The following is a 23,621-nucleotide window of genomic DNA, read 5'->3' on the forward strand; positions in this document are numbered from 1 at the left end:
AAAGTAAAATAAAAAAATCGTCAAATAGTAAAGGCCACATGGGTTCACATAATTGTGATGACAGTAGGATTCTATTGCAACCAATTTGACCTCAAAAATGAGGTAGCAATGTTGCCGTTTGCAAATAAACTGTCGCTTTTCATTTTTTTTTCTCTTTTAAATAGAGGGTTCTCAAATAATTTGTCGCTAAAACTCCAGCTGTTATAACAAATTCTTTTTTAAACTTAAAATTTTTTGAAACCTACAAGCTTGTCCAGAACTCGCGCCCCAGAGAAAAATGCAAAGTAAGATAAGATACCATGAAAAAAATGTTAAAAAATTCTATCTAAAAAAATTTTGAAACTTAGGGAAGTTAACATTTTGCACTTTTACCCAATTTTTTTGTTAAAAAAAAATGTAAGTGCATGTTTTTTTGATGCAGGCTATTAGAACAGGAAACAAAAAGCGCTGTATGCTAAATTGCAACTAAGTTTAATTAATATTATTTGTGGCTTTATTATTTGGCAAAGTTTTAGTACCTTTACTTTATGTAATAACATCTTCAAGATCATCGGTAACAATAAATAAACAAAAAAGAAGAATTTATTGACAGACATTTTTTTTAACATTTTTTCCATGTTCCTGGTATCTTACTTGGCATTTTTCTCTGAGATGCGAGTTATCACCATGTACATGATATCATAAAATATAATTATTATGTAGCCATTTAAAGTTTGCAGCAAAATTTATTCCTATGTAAAAAATAATTTTAGCAGAATTTTTTATTTTATTTTACATTTGTGACTTTCCAAAAAAAGTTGGTAAACAATTGTTTTTTAACTTGTTGAATGATTAATTTAATCATCATTGATATTAAAAAAATCTTTGCAATTAAACAATGTACTGAATCGCATGGTGACCTCATTTTTAAACTGGCTCAATTCAAGATAATTTTTATTATTGAACTAACCTTCATACATTAAAAAACAAAACAAAACCCTACAATTTTCAATATAAACAATTTAAAAATAAATACTTTGCTGCGAAACAAGATGAACAGAAAAAATATTATTTATGTATAGGTAACACTAATAAAAAGACAAGTCATTAACCTATTTGTTGTCACTGTCATTACCAAGCCTGAAACAGTATACCTACCTATACTCATTGACAGACTATAGCACCTATCCTTGACCTGTCCAGTCTGTCTCACTACACAACTGCCTTCATCAATCATAAAATTTCATAATAAACTCCTTTTTAGCGAAAAAAAGCTGAATGTTATCTCTTAATTTCGCAGTCTTTTTCAGCACCTGTTACCATTTTCATTAATCATTCATTATAGGTAATCATTTTGAATCCGTTTAAATCCGCTCCTCCGGCTGAAGGGCTGCATTGAGGTCTCGGCTCTCTCGTCCGAGAAAGAGAATAGAAAAATGTTCGAGAGGCTGGCGTCCTTGTTACTGGGTCAAACGTTGTCCTCGTTTTCACTGGCGGTCCAAAGCAAGTTGTGCAAGTACTAAAATCGGCCAACGAAAGTGAACATATCATTGTCCACTTGGATTACTCAATAATGCGTAAACATATGTCGGGGACGTCTACAGCTCCAAGAAAGGGGCACTGACGTTTTCATTTTGGAGCCCCCACATACTAAAGTGGGCCACGGGGCCATCGACCAGTTAGTTCTCCTAATTGCATACGAAGGGCACGACAAGCCTCACATTCGGCGGTTGTGTGATTATTATTAAACATTATTAAACATTAAATAAATGCAACCGAGTATTTTCCTCTTGAATTGAATATCAGTGACCCTCGTACTATTGATTTTAATTATCGAACCGAATGTTTATTTAAAACAGTCATAAATAATACAATCAGAAGTGTTTACTTCCAATCACGGCTCTTTGTACGTTCCTATTGTCAAGACAATTAATGTAGGACCGATATTCGACTCAATTAAGAACTTATTCAAACAAACACCAGAGTTTATCAAATAAAAATTTTTGCTAAAGTGTCAGACATGAGTAAAAGTTATTAAAACGATCTTATTTATTTATTTAAGCTAATGTTTCCATGTCATTTCGACTATAAACAACATAAATGTACTCAGCAAACGATGTAGAAGCCAAGCTTCTAAAATAAGTCTGACATTAGTGCTTAAAGTTCACTTTCGGTGCAATAATTGACAAATAAATTATACAAGCAAATAAATATTTTCAAAACAATTAAACTGTATAAAAAATATTTCTTCTATTATCTGCAAAACATCTAATCAACTAGAAAAGCGAAAATTGTATTAAAACCTCACAAAATTTCCAATTTAATTTGTGAAAACAGCCTATTCACAGAAATCATTACTTTCTAAAAAAACCTGTTTTTATTAAAAACCTTTTTCGCGCTAGTCCTACTTTTCATAATTATACATAAATTGGCAAGTTGCTTGAAAAATACTTAAAAATAAATTACTTTCTGGATTTTTTTGAGTCAGAAATAAATTGCTATTGTCGCAATCAATTTTCAACTCTAATAAAAATAAGATGACGTGTGTCGATTTTTCGTAGACTGAATAATTATTGATCAAGGTTGTGAGGTTGTTAGCACAACTACATCATAAAATTATTTGAAGAAAACAAATTTAATTTTTGTTTATCTTTGGTTTCTAWCAATATTCAGTCACAATTTGAGAAAGGTGTCAATTATTTTAGATCAAACACTGCGCAGGAAATTTCCACTAATTAGTACAATTCCCTTAAACCAACGATCAGTTTTGGATGATTCAAAGATGTAATAATTTTTCTGGTACAGTGTCTCAGGACAATAATAATGATTAAGGTATCTTAAATAAATAAAATTAGAATCAACTTTTCCGTCCCGATAAAACTCTATTTGCTAAAGATAACTTTTGACATTACTTCGACGTTTCATCACCAGAAACAAGGCATCAATATCTCGATTAATTCTTCCTCATACTTGAATATCAATGTAAATGACTATTTTTGGCAATTTAAACCATATCACGATTGAAGCACAACCTCACCTTGATAAAAGATTAATCTGCGATCTTCCAGACAGTTTGAAATAAACAACCAAAAATGATGAATACCTTTAGGGCAATTATGCAAATTTTCTAAAATTTATGCATGATAATTTAAGTTTAAAAACAGCTCGGATCGATACTAGGACAATAGACATTTCAGATAGGAGTTTAGGTTAATGGCTTGCAGTTACCACGAACCGCGTTAAAGCGGAAATTCTTCCAAGTTAGAAAGTTAGAAAGACAAAATTTTGAAATTAAAAAAAAAGTCAAAGATCAACAGAATTTTCCTCTAATTGAATGAATGACGCCAAAATATTTGCCAGTTACATCACCGGCACTGACGAAAAATCTACGCTCCTAATTAAACTTAAGGAAGAAACCTACACTTATCAATTATCATTCATTTCTTGTTGTTATATTTGGTCTTGGCCCACTTTTTTATTTTTTCGGCCCGCTTCTATTGTCCGGTAATAATTTTAAAAGCGCTATAAATAATGAGAGGCCGACTCTGGGCGAGTTTTTCTCTGTGATAATCGTTTTGGGCCGGACCTACGCGAACATAAATCATGATGTGAACTTCCCCTTTATCAAACCAGCACTAGTAGGTCATGATTTGCATGAATTCGAGCTGATAAGAGCCTTTAAACAGTTTCGAATTGATGTCATCAACGATTCGGACAAATTTGCTGTCATGGTGGGTGTATGATTCTTACCTGTTTTGGTGACGATGATACACAACCTCTTGAAACAACAGACGCAATAACTATACGAAATCACAAAAATTAAGCGCTAAACGACTATTAAACACTATCTGGTGGGTCTCGAGGGAATGGTTCCACTCAGGTCAGCTTTCCATCATGCAAGGCACCCTGCAACGAAAACACGATTATTACTGAACTCGTAAATATTTGAACAACATGCATACTATCAAACAGTGATAACCAGTCGCGCTTCCCTGACATAAAATCGAAAAAAACACTGGAATTAATTTCGCAGCTTGACAATGAAAACAAGTACATTTTAGGTCAGCGCTCTATTATCAGATAAAGCTGATAATGTCGCCGGTGTACGGCATTGGTCCCCATGCAGAGCGCTGAGGCACGCCGGAGCGTTGCCCACCGAAACTTCACATACCYTAAAAGAACAAGTTTGAGTGTTTGTATTGTGGTAGTCCGGTGGAACGAACGATCGTTAACGTAAAGTGGGACGGTGTTTCGATCGAGGTCATGCGGGTGTCGTTGATATTTTACAAGTTTCACGTAATGCGGGTTCTTAATTTTTTCTAATATCCGAATATTTCAGTTTTACAACGTCGTTTAATAAGTAACACAGGTGCTTTATTAAGATTACATTTCTGGATCATGGAAGGCCGCAAGCCACACGGAACACGACAATCAATTTCGTGGAAACATGCGTGGATTACAGTGACCTCAAAAAAAAAAAGAAATAGCGCTATTAAGGGTCAACACGCCAAAAGTACTCACTTTTCAGAAGGCTAGACACTGAACGAGACACTGATGTACAGATATCTACACAMYGCAGTGGACAACCCAATAAATGGTCAATGGCCTTAACCAATTTGGTTGCAGTTTACGTCGAATTACCCAGATTTATTGAAATAAATAAACACTAATTTTCCTCATTATCAGTCAACACTGTAGTCTTGTGAGTCATAGAACTTCTCAAAAAAGAAGACAGTTAAATAAATAAAATTAAGAAAACATACCCACACTTTTGAATCTGGAAATACACATACATTTTAACTAAACGTACAGAAAAAAGAATATAAGTTTTAAACCGCGCAAACTGTGGTAGAAGATGTTTTAGTTATTGTAATTTTCTTCAGCATCGAGTTTGTAATAAGTAAAAATAATACCAAATTTGGGTGATATTTTTTACTATAACAGAATTTTATTGGTCGCCTTTATTTGTAGGCAACTGTGCAATTCAAGTGTACAACTTTTCATTGCCAACTTAATACAGATAAGTGAAGTTTGTTATGTAGTAATTGCAGGGTCGAGAGACTCGACCTGGTCACGCTTCAGCAAGTWTTCAGCTTACGGCTCGATTACACCCTGAAATCCTCAACTTGATAGAGGCACCTTATTATTCATGATTCTGGAAACCGTCAGTACGTATGCCTCCGTTTGACGTGCATTAAAACAGGATGTAATTATCTTATTACATCGAGTTGATTAAACCGAGCTCTCTTTTGATGTTTTTGAGACGTCTTTACATATTAATGACCTCTATATACATTGTGTAATGTCTACGAGACAAATTGGATGCTTTAGTCAACATACAAACCCTCCTCGAGACCTTCCAAAGGTGTGTCTATAATTAAGGATATTGTTTCGTTACAATGAGGGTAGGATCAGGAATGTCTTCTATAATTATATAGAATATTTTAACATTAATAAAGAATATTTAATTACAACCAGACGACTTTCATTAAATATCTATATGAACAACGCATAATTTGTACACGTTATTAATAAAAAAAGACGGAATGTTGGATGCGACTCAGGCYCAAAAATTGGCAATTAGTGACTTTGACCAAGTGAGTGTGAAGTCATTTACGTCCATCAGGAAACACAAAGTTGGAACAAAGCCACAAAAATGATCCAAATCATCTAAATCAAATTTCAAAATTTAAACACAAAAAATTGCGAAATAATAGTTTTCACATTGTGGTTGAAAAGATACCACAAATTCGTCAATTGTTGTAAATCTTCTTCACTTGGCTGAATTTTTTCAGTTTTATAAGATCCACACTTGTTTTCTAGCGTTAGCTCCTGTTAAAAAAATTTTCAGTCCGTCATGTGACGGTCTCCCAATTCTTTCAGCACGACTTTATTTCTGAAACCAAAAGTGTTAAAACTGGAAACACTGAAAAAATGTAATGATTTGTGTTCTGCAAAGGCAGCGCAATGTTCTCCTATAACCAGCTGTATGTTGTGTCTAGTTACCGAACAATTTTGGCATGCTCGCAGTTCAGTCTAATGCACCCAATGTTGTGTCTTTCGGCATGCACACGTAATGCAACAATGCCCCCCGGTCTATTTCTAGTGTAAAAGAATGCAAATAGCTTACGCCACTAATTTAAAACTTTCATCCTCAAAATAAGAGTCCGACAATCTTATCTAAATTCGTTGACCCAATTTTTTTAATGGCAACCAAAGATAAAACCGCTGCCGCCGTCGTTTTTGATAATAATTTTTCGAGGACCATTGATAATAGCGCACCCACCGAATCGMATGTATAATCGGTGCATTTGGTGTCACCCAGGGCGCCTCACATCTGTTACACAATTCGTCCTTGCTCCGTCCCACGTTTTCGTTAACATTCATTACGGTCTGTATTGCAGAGGTCACAGAAAAATTCCATTTTTTCCAATTTAGATTTTATTCATGGTGGCGGACATCCGAGGTATCAAGGCCAATGTCGAAGGGGGAAAATTTTAGGGTTCAAGTTGGACTCGTGTTCGTCGTTATTTGAGGATCGATATTGCGGCGAAGTCGTTCGCATGTAAATAATGTAGAATTGAATCGATAAAGCGGCAATGCCCCTGTTACACGTAGAACAATTGACATAATTCCAAGTTGGACGCTCACCTAAGGTCAGACATAGAATATTCCCTCGATAAAAATTCAGGAAGTTTTCGAATCATTTGATCGGAAAACCGACAACGCAACAATTCACTCGTGCAAACCACGTGATTAACAGATTCTTGTTGCAAAAGAATTTGCAATAATTGCAACTAAGCATGACATCAGCTTACAAGAAAATAAAACAAATTGGTAAAGCATCGTGAAATCAAGAGAAAATTCTTGCATTTTTGCAATTCCTCAAATCCGACACTGTGAAGCATTTTCCGGCCCTCTAAACTCATTGCTTCTGCTCGAAGAGGATTTTCCGCTTTGCATATCTTGAATCGACCGTAAAGATAACTCGAGATGTTACAACGGTTTTCTCCCATCACCTTCCTTATTATGCTTGTTCTGAAGGTCTTTATTAATTCACAAGGGAAACATTTCTGTATTTTCCACTCTTTTCTTATTTCGCTCACTTCTTTCAACGTTTGGAAAACATCAAAATTGTGTCTCATCTAAAACTGACTTTTTTTTAGATTAATGCGAGATCATCCCTAAACGTTCGCATCAATTTCTCATCTTTCTTTTAGTGTTTTTTTGACATGGTGATCAGTAGGATTGACAGAAACAATCACTTCTATTTGTTTACGAAATTTAACAGAATTTAAAAATCATCTGCATTTTTAAAGATAAAATGTTGATAAAAAATTATAATAAAACTCGAATTTGGAAAAAACACGTAATGACCTAAATTTATGCATATACTATTGTAACATTTTATCCAAATCAACTAATTTAAATAATTGGTCTAATTCAAATCACTAAAACTAATCAAAACCAAGTGCTAAAAACGCCCACATTTTCCGGCGACAAAGGTTTTAGATTTTTTCTATTTTGTTTCACTCCAATGTTTTAAACCCACTTTTATAAACCAGGTAGAAAATTAATTAAGTATTCGTAATTGCCACAAAACTTTGCTTTAATATAGTACTGCTAACACATTTGTTCATATTCTGGTACTTAATTTGAATCAAGTTAGAACATGTAATTTCGAAATTTAACTCATTGCCCAAGTTGTAATTTAATCTTTGATTCTTTAATTTCTGATTTCTAATGTGTGACAAATCAAATTTTTCGTTTAATACAGGGTGTCAATTTTAAAACTTGCAATCGGCGATATCTCTAGAACTGAAAAAGTTATCGAGAATCACTCAAAACAGTTTCGGTGGTTTCTAAGGGGAATCAAAATGACATGGTAAGTGACGCACCTCCCCCACCCTTGAAGCCACAACCACCTCAAGTTGAAAATTTAAATGGCACTACTCTACTTGTGATACATCGTTGAAAAGCTCATAACAAGCACTTTTCAAAAATGTCATACAACAGTCTATTTAGTGAAGCCGTTTTTTCAATTATTCAAAAACAAAGACTTTAAATTTTCTTTTTTTTTGTTATGTTCAAGGGTGGGTGGAGGTGCGTCACTTACCATGTCATTTAGGTTCCCCCTATAGACCACCAAAACGGTTCTGAGTGATTCTCAATAACATTTTCAGTTGATCGATATTGCCGATTGCAAGTATTAAAATTGACACAGTGTATGTATGTATGTAGTTACGTGTCCTAAAAAATGTCAGTTCGGAAATTAAATTTCGATTTTTAAAAAAACTACTAAAAAATTGATTTGTCACAAACCCTTCCATAAACGAAAAATATTTTTCTGTTTTTTAAAGTCAACAAAACAATTGAAGATAACAAGTTCCTTAGAACTGTAGTCCTAAATTTTAACAAATGATTTCCAAAACTAGTCTACTATAATAAAACTTTGCTCTCTCACAATTCTTGTGTTTCGCTACATTGAGTTAATAGTTGTATATTTAAGTCTCCAGACACAATCCAAGTCCTACAAAACAATTAGGGAGTGCCTGATATCCCTGGCATCAAATCCTCTTCCTTCCGTTAACTTAATTCTTGTTCTTAAAAGATCAAGCATGAATTGTCCTTCCATCTAAAAATAARCTCTCGTGCTTCTGGCTTCCTTTCTTCGTTGCGATTGCCTTTTCCAATGAATGAACCAAAACTATAATGAATTAATTCTTCATTGGTCTCGGACAAAAATAAAAATAGTATCGAACGATCAAGGGTCATAGTACCTTCACTGCCACCATTCGTCACCGGTTGACCGCTATTGGACATTATTCAAGTATGCGTGCACGCAATTTCTTCACCCACACATCTTTCCAAACAAACATACGACATCAAATTACTTCCTTTTGATGATTGAAGAAATTGATCGGAAAGTTAAAGAGAAATCGCAAAAGCCTTAAGATGCATCCAAATATTGACAAAAGCGTCGGAAACCTTTAATAGACGCGTCGAATTCCTGAACAATCATGAAAAAGACAGATTATTACGTAACTACGAGTTCCATCTGCGAGTGTTTACCGACGCTATATTTAGAACGTTTCTAAAACGGAACTCAAACGGAATGCACATTTAAAAATACGAAAGACCCATTAGCGTCATCATCGTGAGGAATAACACGGAAAGAAGTGGAACTGGGCTGCGAGTCGAGAATTTGGATGCCGGATTACGTAAGAGGATGAGACATAGGGAAATACCAAGAAATAAATAACAACAGGGGAGATTTACAACCGCTCGGCTTCACCTCGAGTGACCAAAGCAAGTTAGCTAAATAATTGTCAACAAAAATATTTGATCCCTATTAAATGTATGAAAAAGTATTATTTTCCCTATAACAGCGAGAAATTTGAATGAATAACTCTCTAGACTGTGTTCTATGACATTTCAATTATATTCTCATATCAATAACTTTGACAACAATTTATAATCAATATACAACAATTGACAACAGCTTRTTAGATAATTATCCTTCTGTTAAAAAAATTACTTTGACCTTTAGAACACTTGAAGGATATCCATGAACAAGATATTTTCTTACAAATTTTTCGTACCCAAAAATTTAGCAAACATTTGTCATTTTTCTCTTAAAAAAGTCACGTAACTTTTCAGCTCTAAAACAAACTTTTATCCAAAAAATAAACTTTGGATTTATGAATAATTGCAGACTCTTTACTGAATAACTTTGCCCATATTTTAAATAAAATGTCTTGCAATTTAATTAAATAAGCACCGGCTTTCGCTTTCTGATGAAATATTTAATTTTTTTGTAGAAAGTCTACAAATCCTCAAAATAAAACTTTGTGGTCATTATCAATAAATGAAAATTAATTAAAATAAAAAAATGTTTTGTTGCGATTTTCCTAAAATATCTAGAGCTAATATTGCTTTTTTAAACACTACCTGCTACATTTAAGTTATTAAAATATTGATCCAGTCGTAAGCCTAGTGCTTTTTTTATTTGTCTTGTAATTCAAAAACAGTGCTTTGGGTACATTATGAAGTAAAGATTTTTTGTATAAATAAACGTTGTAGATACCTGCTCAACCTTCATTTAACTTTAATAAAATTTGAATGAGACATTGATGAAACATCTGCAATTTAAAAAAGTCCCTATGTAAATACAAAGTTCTAAACTTCGAATTTAAAAGTTGAAATTTTATAATTTTTACATTAAAAAAAACACAATGTTTCCTGACAATAGAGAAATCACCTGCAACTTAATTGTCCTTGATTTTTTTGTTAATACATATTATCGAGCGATCAAGATGATTTGTAATCGAGTCATCCTTGGATCCGAAAACGTATGTCTGTAAAATGCCAAGTAAAATGACAAGTCGAAAGCTAAAGTGGCATGATCAAAAAGGTTATTATTATAATACCTAAATTTATAATTTACCTTCAAAAAAGAACGGTCCTACTCGTATTATTATACGTGGGCGACTAATTCCAGCCCATTTTGACGTTTTACCTTTCGACTTGCCATTTTATTTGACGTTTCATGTGCAGTTAGTTCAAAAACAGACATACGTTCTCGGATGCAAAAAAAACTCGATTACAAATTATCTTGATCGCTCGATATAATACATACTTTTTTGAGACAGACAGAAAAAGATGATAGGCAAACAAAGAGTTAAGCAAAAAAATTTATTGAATCGATTCGATCATTTCTTAATATGTAGAAACGATATTAGCTTTTAATGAAGTCATTCATATTAAATAAATATTAAATAAAAATCTAAACTAGTTTATACAAATTAATTGTTTTACAAAGTATGAAAGCGTTGCTCAACAAAATAAAAAAAATCTGGTGTAAACATCACACGACTTTCCTTATCCAACTTATTTGGAAAACATCCTTACAATAATTTAATGTTMGAGTAGCAAACCTAACGTTTGCGTTAGTGCCACCTGCATGATTCTAAATAATTTTTATCCCCATGAATTTATTGTATCTTCAATTTTGCGACCTCTTTCCGGCCAATTTTTGGTCTTTGCAGCCGAACGGTACGACCGATTTTTACCCATTGTTTCGTGCTGCGTCCCCTTGCTACAAGTAACTTACATACCAAATTTCAAGTTTCTAGCTCTTATCGTTTTCGAGATATGCTGTTTACAGACAGGCAGACAGACACACACACACACACGACCCAATGGCCCGTACCAATTTTTTTGGTGTCTTGAAGATATAATTCGTTTAGAAATGTAAAAATATAGGTAGGTCAAATTTCAGCCGATTACAATACTTTCCTTATAGGATAAGGAAAGTAAAATGATACTAGTACAACAGCAGAATCAAATAACATTATAAAATAGTACATAGCACTATTTTAGACTTAAATACTCCCTAAACTTAAGTCAATGTTGAGTTAATGTTATCAATGGCGCCGGAATTACTTATCAGTCCACTCATATTGCCACACCCTGTATAATCATCTGTCCTCATCCCCTCTTGTATTTTTCAGTGCGTAATGGTCGCGTTCCGATGCACTTTCGTTGACGAACGGATCGAAATACCCCACGCATGTGCGTTAGCTCCCCCCTGTGATAAAACGTGGAAGAAGCGTGGGCGTGGATGGAGTACGCAGAGGATAAAACGATGCGTACGAGTGACAGGGACGAGGAAGAGGGAGAGAGGCCAAAAACGGTCCGGCTGCAGGCCTCACTGCACCATCTGACCTACTTTCCCGGATCAGAGGAGGAGGTCTGAATTGAAACACGGCGACGACGCCGTGAATTCCACCCCAGGAGGAAATTCGAACCGCGTTCTACATTCTCTCTTAATCGGATCGGAATATCAAATCTAGTCCGGCTAATGCTATTTTCGTTATAATTGGGTAATTTACCACCCCACGATCCAGCGTAAACAATGTCGTTATAAATTAGACCGCCCACAGGACAACGATTCGTGGAACGAGGTCTCTGGTGCCCTTGTTATTTCCTGAGACTGCTAGTAGGACAAGGAGAATTGTTTTCGTCGACCAACTTTTAAACGAAGTTACAAGTAATAAAAGGGGAATTTTTACGCCGCACAACGGTTTGGATAATAATCTTCAAGATCCTTTTATTTTTAAAGAATTTTATGTCGCAGTTTCAAATTAGATTCTACAATCGTGTTACAAGTTTTGTTTCGGTATGAAACGAAAAACCGCCACATTTAGTACCATATGTGTAGGCAATTTGAAATAAAACCACAATTTGTGCACAAAAACATAAAAAACAACTAATATAATAAATCTATTTCAGTATTTCATTAAAGCACCCAGTGCAATTTTGATTACAAAGTTGGTAATAACGGTAGCAATGACCAGTAAATGTCAATTGTCAGAGACAATAACCCAGTAATAATAGGTTAAATTGGCATTAATAAACAAAAAATTCAGCCCTTTGTAGCATCGTTTTCAATCTTATGTTTTATGAAACGCAGAAAATGCATCAGCATCATTTGACGCTTTAAATTCTAATTGAAACTAACAAAATAAAAACAGAATCTATAATCTTCTTACATCATATATGTATCTGGCAAGCAAGATCACTTTCGGTTGCAGAGTTAATTTAGTTGCCAACTCAGTCATTTTGGATCACCCATCAGTAGTTTAATTAAAAATTGTTGCAAAAAAACTTTTTCTCTAACCCTCGTACATTTTACAAATAAATTGAAAACAAGATTTGTATAAAAAATACTGCCAAAAAATGGCCAGATAAACCATATGTATATCAATAGTTGACAAAACAAAATGACCAAATTATGAATAAAATAGAGAAATATGGCTAAAACTACTATACAGGGTGTTTCACGTAATTTTACGAGGCCTGAGCCTGTAAGATGCAATCAATAATACATATTCCGATACGAACTCGATGACAAATTTTGAAAAATTGGATATTCTCTAATTTGTTCACCCTTTCAAAAATTACAACGTTTTTAGTTAGTGATTAAGATAGATAAACTACAATCATATTCATGCCGTCTTTTGATATAATAAATGATAATTGTTTCTGAAAACTGCAGTTTATGACAATTAATGAAACAGTGATTAGTTTGACAACTACTGTCATGGGTTTCCAAAAATTAAATAATTAAATGTGTATTTTTTGTATCCAGTYTTCTGTGACTTTTGTATATTTGGATGCGTACATTAGGTACAAGCCTCGTAAAGTTATGTGAAACACCCTGTACATTCATTATACTGAGACATAAATAATGACCACAAATACAGTGGGTGACGTACAATTACGTAGATTCGATACTCGATTTTGTAATAATAATGCAATCATTGCTGATGTAAACCTATTTTTTAATTAAAATAGAACATTATTTTCGTATTTTGTCAGTACTAATGTAAAAAAGAACTTGGTACAGTCACTGGCAGAATAAATCTTCCCGACACCGTACATTACTTTTGCTCGATTCTCTATTCTCAGTTCAAAAATGTCAAACTGATATTGCATTTAAAAATCTCATCCAACATAATCCTATAAAATCTTTAGCTGTATTAAAATGTCAGAAAAATTCAAAAAACGTTTATGTTGTAGTAAATTTATTTTGTCTTGACATTTTCATAAAACAATTTGCTTCACGTTAAATATCAACATTTATTACATTATCAATCAACAACAGTGATATCAATTAGTATTAAAAATGACAACAAAATGTTACAATAGAGCGATTAAGTATAATAATAAAAACAATAAATTCAAAGTTTACAAAATGTTTAAATGCTCCATCCAAAAAAATATTAATTAAAATCTAATAAACTTGATCATTCATTAGATAAATAAAGTTCGTTTCAAAGTATACACCCGATAACAGCCTACTTAAAATCCTTGTCCTTCGGGAAATTTTTGCGAAAAAAAATTAGCACATAATATTGTTTGTAGATAAAAAAAATCGCACTTTATGTTAAGATAATGTTTGAGATAGTGTGACCCAGATGTTGATTTATTTACATGAAACATCCATCTTTCATTCATAAAAAATGTAAAGTTTGAAATTCTGCTGATTTGTTTAATTTAGCATTGGTAGTCGCTAGTGTCATGCCGAATCTGGATCAGTTTGTCATATTATTAATAAATAATTTATTGTTGATCATATCCTTTATCCTTGGGAAAATTACAGTTTGGCAACGGAATACTTTATGATCTGTGTCACTTTTTACTAAAATAAATATATAAAAGTCATGTTCTCAAAACACAGAATGAGGTCAAATGAGGTAAGTATTAAACAAAAAAATTATTCACCAAAAAACAGTAACAATAATAGCCCCCGCAATAATTATATTTGTCGATCAACAAACAGTCTGTTAATAACCACCCAGAAAAAATCCAAGATTCCCATATAAATAAAGAACACTAACGTAACGACTCCTTATTATAGATCAACTTTTATGAATCCTCGACGTTTTTCATGGCGTAAAATTTTAATAGCTTATTGATTACAAGTTTAATAAAGCTTGCATCTGGTAAAAAATTTCTTCACTGTATCGCCACGAATTCCCACGGTTCACTAATAAAAACGCGCTTTTTGTGATGGAAATTAGAAATCCGTGGAGATGGCTCTCCCCTTTCTCGAGCGAAGTTTCCAGATATGGGCTGTCTCTCGGTATTCAATGAAAGTATTCCCATTACGGCCATATATGGATCCAATTTTAACCGATTGCCATTAACTAGCTGCCAACAAGGACGTACGCCGGACTCTATACTCTGAAATTGTGAAAAATACACGACTGAATTGACGTTCACGTGATCGACTCATGGACAACTTCACCTTTCCATTAATCTTCCACTACCAAAATAGAAGCCTACATGCGCGAAAAAAATTTTCCCGACAAGCAGTCATAACATTTATAATAAAAAGACATTGAGTAAATAAAATATGGTATGAATAAAATTCGACACGCTAATGGAGCTTTTTTCCATCATAATCAAGTGACCTCGGCTTGACATCTGCCAATCGCTTTTGAATCGCAGACGACTTYATTTATTTTTAGGTTAACTGGGCACGGGCCCCACCGAACGAGTTTTAACATAACAATTATGAAATTATCGAACACTGACCCAAAACAAATGAATWGAATGCGCTGCGGGTCATAAATAAAACGCAACAATTTAATAATAAATCCTTATGAATTTGACAAAATTTATATTTAGAAAGTCGCTAAAATTAACGTTTGATACTTTTCCAATATAAACTCAATTTACTCAATTATTAAATATGTACTAGAAATTCTTTATATTCAGGACATGAATCATAATTACGTTTAGGACACACTAGCATGTGTCCATTAATTTCTTTTATGTAGAAAAAACATAGTGATTCAAATCAAAGTTTCCAAACTTTGCAAGCTCCGTACATTAATTCAGTTTTAAAGTTTTTATCGTGTTGTTTATCTATTATTTAAATTTAGTTTCAAAAAAATCTCAAACTCCACATCTATTTTTACATTTCTCACAAAACAAATAATAATYCAAAGATTCTCGTCGTCCTATTCACTTATCAAAACGAAACTCTCGAGTTCCATTTTAACGTTTCTGACAAATGTAACCCAAGTCTCGTATTTGTATACTTACATTTTCCCTTTCAGAAAAGTCAGCATTATTCACGTTTAAAATTATAGGGGGGAGTGGTAAAATATCTGAGTAATTGTAACGTTTTATTTAAAATTGCAACGAAAAACGAATGAAATAGTGCAGCTAATTTGCGAGTAAAGAGAAAACAGATTTTAATGCTGCACGCTTTAATAATCTGCTGATTTCGTTACTTTTATATTTACATAAATTAAGTCTTCATGGAGTGACCAGCAAGACCCCATTTCCACGATGCAACAAGCATAATCACCAATCGCAAAAAACCATAGTGACTAACACATTTAAAAATAGTGTCCTTAAAAATTGCCTTACAGGTACAGTCATGGTGAAAAAGAATGTACCCCGTCCCTTACTCTACGCCATTTAACTTAAGTAATGTCCTGAAAACATCATAATGTAAGGTTTATATTAGTTTATAAAGCTTTAAAATCAATTTTATATCACGCTGGGTCCGAAAAGACCATTACATCCAGCGCAATAATCGTAATTTTACGATTCTTGAACTAATATGTCATAAAATAACGTCGTTAGCTACCTACTGTAATTGTAAAGGCCTCATTTCGTGTTGATGAATTAGCAAATGTACAAAAATGCGTCACTGAACAACATTTCAATAACAAAACCCACACCTCATGCCAATAGCCGCGCTTAAAAAAATCATTGCTTGACTAAGATGTGGGTGAATTCCGTCTCATAAACCAAAATTCTAACTTGACACATTTTCTCTGAGACCTGGCCAAAAATTGTTCTGTAAAAAACGCAATAAACTGTCGTTGACAGTTCAAAGTGGCTGTTCTATTCTGGTAGCTGGATCCGGTCCTGTTTCATTCACTTCCAACTAAAAACAATCCATGATTAATCGCTAGTTTTCATCCTTGACGAGCCGACCTAGAACTCGACCATACGTTTAAAAGGGGGAAAAAAGAGTCAAACATCCGGCGAAACACAATACTGCCAACCATATGTATGTGTACTTGTTACGTAACTTGCGAGGGCTCAATAAAAACCAGGGTTAATGTCAAGGTTGGCACTGCGTTTATTTATCCAAATCTCTTGTTTACACGTTTTTTATCAGTGATTTGAATGAAACATTTTTTTCCAGTCGGCCGGGATGATGATTTCCGGTTGTATGTAGCGACGTCTGTTGTGTTTCCTTCCGCTGGATGCGGCCCTGGCAGCGGCCAAGGAATAAACAGGTCGTTTATAAATAGAAACGTGCGGTCGATATTTGTGCCTAAAGAATGACAGGCTTAGCCACTGTCCTATTTATTGCACGTTCTTATGTCATCGTACGATTGATTTTTCTACCGGGCGCTAGAGGGCGGCCCCAAACAATGAAAAAAAAAACTGTACCGACTTTCGCCTAACAAATGGGAAAGCGTCAATTATTACACCAACATGCTGTACTAACTCAACTGAATATGTACGCCGCGTGCAATTTCATCTAACGGATGTTCAAACGATTTTTTGCTCATTTCATGGCGAGAACGATGGAAAAATCACGACGAGGCGCTGAAAACAGGCGCCGAATGACTACCAGACGGTGGGAACAGTTCCTACAGGTCAAGGGTGTTTCCCTGAACTTGGAACAACTTCTGTCGAATTTTGGACGACCTTTTTCAGTGCATTGGAACCGGGATTTTCGTAACTTTCACGATTTTACGCAATCGACCCATGACCTTCGCATAATGTACACATGCTCAGTGGCGAAATGATAAAAAATGTGCTTTTATCATTTGCTTACGTTAAACATGAAAAAAAAAATGGAGGGTTTGACCAATCTCGGCCGACAGTGTTTTAAAGAAAACTGCAAATAGTAGATTATCACACCGAGTGGGTTATTAAACCACGAGTGTTACGAGTGGTTTATCATCCACGAGGTGGAATTYAGCTTCCGATTTACACTCAAACGAGTTGAATACAACATTTTATTCTTCGAATTAGACTCAAAMGCTTAAATTTGCTTTAAATCTGTTAAAAATAATCTGACGTTTRGTATTGAGAAATGCCAAACAGTTGTCAAAACTTCCTTACACGGGAGAAAAACCGTAAATTTTGACAGTATCGAAGAATAAAAATATTTATTTTATCGAAAAATAACCTCATTTGAATTTCTTCTTGTTASTCTGACGTCTTTTATATTTCTACAACAAATAGCACCTGCTTTTAGGTAATCCAACTCAGCATAGGCTGGGAAAAGATTTTCGAATTGTAACATAAATTAAACATAAACTTTTTTTATAATTTTTAAAACATCCCCTGTATAGAATATTAATTTGTTATACAGGATGATGCAAAAGTAACGAACCATCTTTTGGGTGGTGATAAAGAACATCCAACTGAGTTAAAAGTTCCCATAACAAAACATTGTTTGAGCCTTTTTTCACAAGATTGAGATAGTTGAGAAATTGATTCTTGACTTTGCAACATTAAACAGATACCTATTGAAAAAACACCAATTTCAAATCTTACGATGTACAAAACATTTAACAAACCAGCAAATTCAACAATAAATTAAATCCAACATCAAAAATAAAAAAAACTAAAATGTCTACATGATAATCTGAAAATTGACAATTCTGTTTTTTTTTTCTCAAAAAAGGCTTGAAAAAAAACTACATTCATGTTCATGCTTAGCTGAAAGACTTCTATTCGAAAGTTGACCCGACAGTTTTGAATCACCCTGTACAATTAAAAGTTATAGGTGTTATCATGGAGTTGCACCGAAACCAAATATTTCAAATCACACTCTCAATTCAGCGGACTCACAGCTGGTGAATGCTTTTTTTTTCGACTTTACATTCACTTGCAGAAAATAATACCTAATGCATATGCCAGTTGTTAGTTAAAACTTAAAATATTGATAACGATTTATGCAGAAAGAAATATCTATGGTTCGGCGAAAAATGAGTCTTTTTCTGGGAATAAATCTTCCAACCTTGAGCTGCTTTATCTACAGACAGTCAAAAACCAGATGTTCAGATATCAACATGTCTACAAAGTGACACTAAATAATTGTCTTTTTTTTCAACTAGAGTTGGTAAATTGGTACCTAATAGAAGGTGCATTGAACAAAACAAACAAAAAAATCTATATTTATTGAATTTTTAATGTTTGGTATTATTTTAAAAGATATTTGTAGTCTTAATAAAGTTAAAAACTTTTCAAACACACGCGGTAGAAAGTAATATACATACAGCCGGTCCTAAATCTCGTTCATTTTATAGATTGATAAATAATTTTTTGTAGACACGTTTTTACAAATATCCCCAAACAAAATACTTTTACAAATTTGTTTGAATTAAAATAACTCACTTATCTTATTTACTCCCGTGTAAAAAAATTGCACATAATATTCCGAAACCAAATCCTCCTATCTTATCAATTCAAGGCCAAGGTCCTTAACAGTTTAGTAACCCCAAATTATTTATACAGCGTGATTAGAAAAATTACGCGTGACAAACAAAAATCGCATGTCCTACTATTTATTGGCAACGAATATAAATAACCTGTCAAATTGAAAATTGATGAGTGATATTTTTAGGATCATCATGAAAAAACAACAAACGATTTAATTTCAAAATCAATTCTTTTGGTTAAAAAATCCAAACGTGAAAATGTTAAACGCTCCACCCACGCGCGAAGACGAGCCTCACCACAGAAAACAAACAAAAAGACGGCGCCTCCTACGACCATTAATCGAATATTTTTACATTGTAGCATCACGTTCTCGACACTAGAAAAAAAAACCTGAAACAAACCTGATGGCCTCGATTCCTTCACTAGGTGGCAACGTGTATAAATTTCCCACATCCTCCACATCTTTCGGATCCGAAATTAGTAAAATCCTCAAGATGCGTAAACAATACGGTGACATGTTTACAAGAGTTTTCACCTTGAGAGAAGCATTTCCACGGAATAAAACGCCACAAATTCATCACTCTCGCCTTCTTCGCGAACTTTATCATTATTTGTCCGAGAAAAATAGCAGAAAAGAGCGGCGGAGACGGAAAGCTTGCCCACTTTTTCACATCCTGCAAACTCGAATTTCTCAAGATTGACGCAATGGACGACTTTCTTTTCACCAATCGATTTTTAACACCGATTTTGAATGGCGGAGGTGAATGGTCKAATTCAGGGTTGGATTGCAAGGTCGGAAAATTAATAAAGCATTTSKAGTGAATCAAACCTTTTTCGTATCWAATCACCAAATAAGGCAAAAGCGGAAAATTGATGATGGATAAGAGAAAACGCAAAATGATTAATTAGTTTATTCGAATTCGGCCCACCACTTGGACAAATTGGCAAGACTTCCCGCTGACATTATAATTAAAATATTCTCCAGGAATAATAATAATAACTTCTTAATTTTCATAAAATTTGAATATTATTTAATTCGGGTGTGACAAAACAACATTTCTAGGTGGGCCACGGTGCTCCCCATTGAGGCGAAACTTTATTAAATTGTTGTACGACAATGTCAGCCTAATCTTTAAAATAAAAAATAATAATAATATAATAAAATAAGTAATAGAAATTCGACAAAGTGTCTACTCATTTCCTTAATACGTTAGCCGTTTCAAGGACAATCAATTTAATTTCCGTGATGGTACCAAAAACCGTAATTTATTTTTCCATAATAATTAGGACGAACATAATCAAAATTAATTCCAGGGTTTCAAATTCAAAATTAGACGGATCAAGTGGTCCATGAATTTTGCCGCAATCTTGATACCAGTGATAAACATATTTTTATCACTTTGAAAATAAACAATCGAAGTTGATTGGTTGATTTGAAATTTAATTTGCGAATTGGCATCGGAATGTATAATCCATTCGGAATTTAATTCCAAAAAATCTCTTACTTCATTAATTGAAGTAAAAGAGATCAAAGTCGGCTTAGTTTTAGTTAATTTCAAGATCATAGAGTATGCAACAGTGGCATCGTTGTGGATGCAACCTAACTTTCTGCCATGCAACCACATGACCGACTTGATAAATATTCAGAACGGCGACCTACTAAAAAAATATCGTTCTTTTGGCCCTTACCTCGTCGCCTGTCGATTTTTAATCCATAGAATGAAGAATTTCTTCACACTGAAACTGCTTCACTAGCTATGCACTCGGCGGATGCACACTGAGTACATGTAAATAAATCGGTATTAGGAGAGAAATCGACACGCAACCGACGTAAACTACACACAACGACAAACTGACTTTGCTCGTGCGCAAGTTCCGCCACTGTCGAGCAATGGTGGACGAACATGCGCAGTATAAACGAACAAACATCAACAAAACTCGATCTCGTTGTACAGCAGGTTTTTTTTTTAGTAGGGAGGTGAAAAAATGAATCACCGAAGATTCAAATCCCACCTGTAAAAAGCTTCACGCAAAAAATGAATCAATATGACAGTTTATGACAGGTGATTGTCATGGTGATAAGTAGCCATGGCCGTGACAGTCAAGTCATCCTTGGAATCTTCACTTATGACCGCATTTCTTCCGTTTCAGTGACTCAATTGTCACATGACTCCATTTCTTACGTGTTACAAATTGTGATTTTGTTTATTTTTTATATTTGATTAATTTAAGGACTATTGAACTTTTGTAACCACATATTACTAGACCGCAAATATCAATACTTATTGCTTTGAAATATCAATTTAGTAGGTACTAAGTATGAGTAGACAGTTTGTTGTGGATAACTATCTTTTTTTAAATTAAAATCAGAAAGACTTGAATAATACACTATGCTAAGTCGTAAACGGTTGCAAAGCCGGTAAAAAATAAATAGGTATTGATTTTTACACCCTTTTAAAATATGTTTTTAATTGTTTTTTTCTGTTCATTGCTGAAGCAAATCGTTAGTCTTCAGGAAATTAAAATTCATTTTAAATCCCAATGGAGTATAGACGGAATTGTAATTCTGTTTTGTTCACAATCCCACTAGATATTAAAATTTGTTCCTTTCTTATACAGGAATAAATTATAGCTTTTCATTTGCGCCACCATCCGTATAATTTTTAACTAATGAGAACTGTGCAGTGTACATGAAACATTAATTAAAACTGGAAAAAAAATCATAAGTACAAAATGATTTTGCGCTAATTATTATTAGAATTTTCCTCAAAAAAAATCTGCAACATTTTGTAATTTTTTAAATTAATGTATACCTTTAGATGAATACTTGTAGACAAATAAATCAAAAATACATGAACATGTCATAAATAAGTACATACAAAAATTTTCAAAGAACATCAGTTCCCTGTTACCTTTAAGAAAAATTAAATACGCATCGTATTTTAATTACAAATGATTCAAAACTCAAAAAATTGGAAATGATTTTCACGTACACGTGTAAGTATAAAGTTTAAAACTTTTTGAATAGTCTGTATAACGTAAAAAATAAAATAAAATTTACTGCCTTATCTACATTTTATTTTTTTTTATTTTTAAATAGGTATCAAAAACAGAGAATTATTTATTAGTTTTATGGTTAACCCTTTTTTTACAGAGAAAATAAGATGTTTTAGAACTCGCGTCGCAGAAAAAAATGTGCCGGAGGTCAGGTCAGGTGCAGCCGAAGAATTAACTTTTTTTCTATAAAAATTTCCGAATTTATGAGTTTAAATTTTGCATTTTGACTATTTATTTCTGTAAATAAAATATTTTTTTACATATTATTAGAAGAGAAAACAAAGAAGCTGTATCCTAAATTGTAACATTGTTTAATGTTATTTGTGGTTTTTGTTAGCAAAATTTTTGTTCCTTTCCTAAATAATTATAAAAAAACATATACAAGATCATCGCTATCATTAAATAGACATAAAAAATGTTAAATGTCAATAAAAAAATGTCAAAATTTTTGACAAATAGAATATTTTAAACATTTTTTCATGTTCCTGGTATCTTATCTTACTTAAAATTTTTCTCTATGGTGCAAGTTTTGACACACTGTATATATACAGTATGTCCCCGAATTGGGTTTACAAGAGGAAAAAAAGTAGAAAGAAAAGTTTATTTTTCTCTTGATTTTGAACTTAAAATAATTTTTCTCTGCTTTATAAATTTCATCATATAAGCGGTTTTATTTTATTAATTTAGATAAATAGCAACTTAAAGATGAAAAACAAAGTCATTTAAAAAAAAAACTATCATTATTTAATTAATAAATTAATTGTCAAAGTGGCATATAGTTGTCAAAAAAATAAAACCACCAAAAAAAMTATTTTAAGTCCAAAATCAAGAGAAAAATTAACTTTTCTTTTCACTGAATCAGAATAATAAAGTTTTAATTACAGATTTGCTCGTTTCAGATAAAGCAAAAAATGTTTTTCCTTTGCAGTTTTGGCTTAAAAAAATTTTTTTTTTCTCTTGTAAACACAAACCGGGGACATACTGTATATCTCTTTGCATAATATTTGTGAAGTCAGACACATATTTTAGAACAGAGAAATACATATTTAATTTTTTATAAAACTTAGTTTGCAAAACTGTGAGATGTACAGGGATGATGCATTTTGGATGTCCGAATAGGCAGTCTTCGAAACTAAGAGGTTTAGCCAAAAACGAGTATAACACTCTGAGACTCATTTTTTGAGAAAATAATATTGGTTAAAACCGCATCCCGCTATCGTCTTTTGTTTTCGACTTATAGACAAAAATTGACATTTTAGCGAAATCTAAAAAAATTCATATCTTCGTTATTATAGAAGACACAGATTTGAAATAAAGACATTATACAGGCACTTTTTTACGTAGAATTTGATAATGTAGTAAACAATTTTTTTCAGTTGTTTGTTTAGCCGTAATAAAATAAACTTGTATTTTTTTAAATGGGAATCATAGATGGTTATGTCATTTTTAAAAAGCTTGTTTTTTTCTTATCTAAAAAATATATATTTGTAACAAGTTATGATAATACATTTTTAGCAAAAAATTAACTTTGATTTTTGTTCGCAGTTGGCCATCTTCAACTAAAAGGATTTAAACTAAATTATATTCAA

At 33.1% G+C, this 23,621-nt stretch overlaps 1 protein-coding gene across 2 annotated transcripts in view; it reads right to left on the reverse strand.

Moving 5' to 3' along the window:
• LOC123015633 (ecdysone receptor) overlaps nt 1-20,809 on the reverse strand; it is a 66,777-nt gene extending 45,968 nt beyond the window's left edge. For both annotated transcript variants that reach the window (XM_044415486.1, XM_044415484.1), the window contains exons 1-2: nt 20,665-20,809; nt 3,730-3,885 (exon numbers count right to left, since the gene is read on the reverse strand). The gene's annotated coding sequence lies outside the window, so the exon portion shown is untranslated. The remainder of the gene's footprint in view (nt 1-3,729; nt 3,886-20,664) is intronic.
• Nucleotides 20,810-23,621: the final 2,812 nt, after the last annotated feature.

Source organism: Tribolium madens, unplaced genomic scaffold (assembly GCF_015345945.1).
Source record: "Tribolium madens isolate multiple individuals breed KSU strain unplaced genomic scaffold, Tmad_KSU_1.1 Scaffold_19;HRSCAF=116;Tcas5.2_LG9, whole genome shotgun sequence".
Taxonomy (NCBI): domain Eukaryota; kingdom Metazoa; phylum Arthropoda; class Insecta; order Coleoptera; family Tenebrionidae; genus Tribolium; species Tribolium madens.